At 58.5% G+C, this 4,694-nt stretch overlaps 1 pseudogene; it reads right to left on the bottom strand.

The window, feature by feature from the left end:
• On the bottom strand, window positions 1-4,266 carry LOC109443185 (cytoplasmic tRNA 2-thiolation protein 1; annotated as a pseudogene).
• Between the last annotated feature and the right edge of the window lie 428 nt (window positions 4,267-4,694).

The following is a 4,694-nucleotide window of genomic DNA, read 5'->3' as shown; positions in this document are numbered from 1 at the left end:
CAAAGGTAACTCAGGTTTATTCAGTCATTTACAGGGGCCCCGTGCTCCCTGGTGGGATCCCAGCGGAGCAGTGGGGGCCCTAGAAAGTGGGGACGGCCTCCGGGACCGGAGTTCGGACCCGCCCCGGCTCCCGCGGCGTCCCCACCTCGTCCCGCCCCCTGCGTCCTTTGCCGATGGCCAGGCGGGGCCGGCCGCGGTCCAGGCCGTCCAGGAGGGCACAGGCCTGGCAGAGCGCGCGGCTGGCCAGCGCCCCGCAGCGGGAGCAGGCGCCGGGGGGCGGGGGCCGCGCGGCCGGGACCAGCGCCAGGCGCTCCGCCGAATGCACGAGGTCCAGCACCGCCGATGGCCGCGCCGCCTCCAGCAGCTTGAGCAGATCGCGCGCGTGGCCGCGGAAGGCCTCGGGCGCATAGACGCACTCCTCCGAGAAGTAGTCGAGGCGGCGGAAGTGCGCGTACAGCACCACCTCCTTCTGCGACGCCAGCTGCAGCGGGCGGCAGCGCGGCAGGGCGCCCCCCTCGCCCGGCGAGCCCAGGCCCCCGCCCCGGGCCAGCCGGCCAGCGTCGCCCCGCAGGAAGTTCATGAGCAGGGTCTCCGCCATGTCGTCGGCGTTGTGGCCTGGGGCAGAGATGGGGAGCAGGTCAGGAGCGGGCACCGTGGGGCAGCCTGGACCCAGAGAGACGGAGCAGGTAGCGGCAAGAGGTGCAGGCCATGGAGACCCCCAGGTAGCGTGGGGCAGCCAAGTGGAGGTGCAAGGTGGACACAACGAGAAACGGGGGGTCACACAGGCTCCAGTGGAGCAACTTGGGGTGCCCTCATTTGCCACCGGCTTACTGCAAAACAGGCCCTGTGCTAGATGCCCTTTCACGGAGGGAGTGAACGTCCTTTACGCTACAATATCATTTCAGTCTCGGTTAAAGAGTACTTGACTGCCCAGAAGTCAAAATGCATTTCACGCAGAACCTCAGGAGAGCTGTTGACACAAGTGCCTCTGGAAATGCAGATCATGGAAAGACCAGGGAGAAGGTGACTATTTACACAACAGTCACTGTCAAATTTAAGCGAAATCTTACCCTGCGTTTTATCATCGTATATCTGAGTCTATGCAGTAAAACACTGGTCTTTTCAGGGCTTCTCAAGTTGGCCCTACTTCCTCTCCTCAGGCCTCCGCGTAAGCTGTTGCCTCTGCTCAGAACAGCTCGCCCCACCCCCATTCCTCCTCACCGAGTCAGGTCTGGCTCACTCGGGAAACGCTTCTTAATCCCCACCTTTCTCCCTCCACCAGGTCCTCCGGTTGCAAACTCGCAGAGTCTGTGTACTTTTCCTGAGTACTATTACTTGTCAGGTTATACGTATGTGTGTGAGAATCCGGCAGGAGCAGACTGTCTTGTGTATCACGACAGCAGATGTTTACATAATGCTCCCTGCTTTTCAGTCTCTAGTCTAAGTGCTTCACACACAACTCATCCAATTCTGGACAATCTAGGACCCAGACACTATGGATCTCCCTCCCCATTTTACAAGAGGAAACGGCGTTAGGAGATTTGTTCTAGGTTACATAGCTTATATCTGGTACATAGTAAATGGTCAATAATTATTTACCGAAGTAATGACTGGGAGAGAATAGCGAGTTATCAGAGAAGCCAACGGAGAAAAAGGAATTAAAAGACAGTCGCGTTTCAGACTGCAGATGGCTTCTGACGGGAGATAGTCCTGCCGCCCCTCCTTTTGTGAAAGGAGATACAAAGAATGCCTTTACTTTTATTCAACGCGGAGAACCACAGCCCTGGCCCCTAGAGAGAACCCTCAACCTCTGTTTTCCAATGTGTGTGTGTCCAGATGACGGCAGCGACTGGAAAGCCGGCCCCACGCCTCCCAGGGCCGGGCACATACCACGCCCGTGAACCTTCAGTGGCATGCAGATCCCTTTGTCCTGGTTGCGGGCCTCCACCAGGTCACACCCAGGGTCTCCTTTTCACTTTTTGGGCTTGCGCCTCATTCCCCGCAATGCCCGCCCTCACCCGTGTATGAGCACGGTCCTCTCTCCCACAGCGTCCCGGGGTGCTGGGCCTGTGCTCACCCGTCACGACGTGCGTGGCTCCCACGAGGCGCGCCCCTTCCTCCAGCGCCCGACGCCGCAGCACCCCGCAGAAGGTGCAGCAGGAGCGGCTACGGCCGGAGCCCGCTGTGCTGCGGGCCACTGCGTCCATCGTCCAGCCCCCGAAGAGGTCCTCGTAGGCCACGACGGTGAGCGGCAGCTCCCAGCGGGCCGCCTGGCGCCGCACGGCGGCTAGCGCCGCGTCCCGGTAACCGCCGATGCCCTCGTCCACGGCCACCAGCTGCAGCGAGATGCCCAGGCGCGGTACCAGCTCGCGCAGCACGTGGGCCAGTACTGTTGAGTCCTTGCCTCCCGAGGCACCCACGGCCACCACGGCGCCGGGGGGCAGCAGGCGGCCCGCGACCACCGTGTGCAGCACCTCGGCCTCAAAGGCAGCGCAGAAGCAGGTGCCGCACAGCGCTTGCCCGGAGCGTGGACGGCGGAGGGCGGCGCGCGCCTTGTGGCAGGAGGCGCACTGCGGCGCGGGCATCGCGGGGTCCAGGGAGGGGTGGGAAGGGTCAGCTTCTCCTAGACGGGTAGGGAGGGAAGGCGGGTTACAGTGGATTCTGGCTGGCGGGGTCGTTGCCTCCGGGGAGGCTGCCTGCAGAGTGCTGCTCCCCGAAATAGATCCAGGCTGTGGACCCGGCAGGCGTTTTCCAGAGGTGGGGTTGGGCCATACATATGTGCTGGCTTAAGAAGGCTGCTATGATACACACATTATTCTCCACAAAGCCAGCAGGTTCCTGCCCAGTATCTTCTCTACATCCTCCCGTGCATCTCATCTCACTTTAGGAAAAGCTAATGGCCTATGAGGCTGCATGCGTTCTGACTCTCTTTTTCTCTGACCTCATCTCCCAGTGTCTTCAGCCACACTGGCCTCTATTCTCAAACACCCTAGGTACACTCCTGTCTCCAGGTTTTTACACTGGCTCTTGCCTCTGCTTAAAGTATTCTTCCCTGTCACTGGGCTCAGCAGGCAGCCCTCAGAATCCATTAGCCATGACCATGAGGCAAATCTGTCACAGCTGAGCAATACGCCCTTAAAAATCTTTTTCCTGGCCAGCTGCGTGGCTCAGGTGGTTGGAGTGCCTGGCTCCTAACACCGAGGTCCCCGGTTCAATTCCCACATAGGCAAGTGACCTGCGCCCTCTATAGCTAAGACTGTGAACAAGGGCTCTCCCTGGAGCTGGGCTGCCATGAGCAGTCAGAGGTCGGCCTGAGCGGCTGTGAGCTGCCAACCAACGATAGCCAACCATTGACCAGTGACCGACTGCCTCAGCTGGGGGGAGTGCAAGGCTCATAACACCAGCATGGGCCAGGGAGCTGTGTCCTACACAACTAGACTGAGAAACAACAGCTTGGATCGGAGTGGGGGGAGGCAGAAGAAGGGGGGAAAAAGTGAAAGTGTTTCTCTTGATCCTCTCTCTCTGCTCTCCTGTGTTTTTCTCCTGCTGAGTCTCCAGTCTCTTTTGGAGCGGCCTCCTCGTGGTCCTCAGGTCCCACGCAGCTCATTCTCCTTGTGGGTGACTGAAAGGCAATGTCCACCAGGCTGGTCCTCCAAATGCCCCCCTGAGAGTTCCCACTGGTCCTTCTCTCAGATCCTAGTGCTGGAACTGCCCAGTCCCCCTGCTCCGCAGGCAGAAGCCTGTTCTTGCCCAGCTGCTTCTGTCTCCTGAGAGCACCACCACCTTCCACCCAGCTCCTCCACAGGACAGGACACAAAGTCACCCTGGACTGTCTCTCCCCTACGTCTACGAGTCACCCAGTTCTGGGGTGTCACCTCCTGAAGGTGGAAGACCAGTAGCAGGTGAATCTGTGCAGTTGTCAGAGACCCACAACGTAGAGTTTTAATATTATTCAGAGGGAGATGGGAGACATGGAAGGGTTTTGAGCCGAGAAGGGATATAATCTGATTTAGGTTTTAAAAGGATCCCTTTGGCTGCTGTGTGGGGAACAGACTTTAGTGGGCAACAAAGAGCGGACGCCCATGGGCCCATCCATCACAGGAGGAAATACTCACCTGGGCACACTGCGGTGCTGGGAAACCAAACTGCGAGACGCGCGGAAGCTCAACATGGAAGTAGTTCCGAAGACTACGACTCCCACAAGACTTTGGGGCTGTCTTGCCTACTGCTCCCAGAATCCCACGCAATAGCTCCACCTGAAACCCTGGTGGCTACTGAGCCCCTTGGCGTACAACTGCCAGCAATCCTTGCGCCCTCTTCTTGTGCTCTGCCGTCTGCTCTCCAAATGCATTGCCCTCTTTCCTTTCTGTGCCTGCCCATGGGCATGGACCGGGACAGAGCTGTACAGCAGTACCTCGGTTTTCGAAGGTCTCCGTTGATGAACATTTCGATTTACAAACGCCGAAAACCCTCAAGTAAATGCTTCGGTTTTCGAAAACGCCTTGGAAGTTGAACATCTTACATGGCTTCTTCTGAGTGCAAGATCCTGAGGCCTGGCTGATACTGTTGAGTCCTGAGCACCCGTGCAACGCGGAGGTGATATTTGGGCTTATTTGGTGACTGTGTGCAATCAATCTGTGCTCGGCTCATCTCAGGAGCACTCTTGCAACCAATTTATTTTTCTGATTGTGTGG

The sequence above is a fragment of the Rhinolophus sinicus genome, linkage group LG11 (assembly GCF_036562045.2).
Source record: "Rhinolophus sinicus isolate RSC01 linkage group LG11, ASM3656204v1, whole genome shotgun sequence".
In the NCBI taxonomy this organism is placed as follows: Eukaryota; Metazoa; Chordata; class Mammalia; order Chiroptera; family Rhinolophidae; genus Rhinolophus; species Rhinolophus sinicus.
This window is presented reverse-complemented; position numbering and strand designations above follow the sequence as displayed.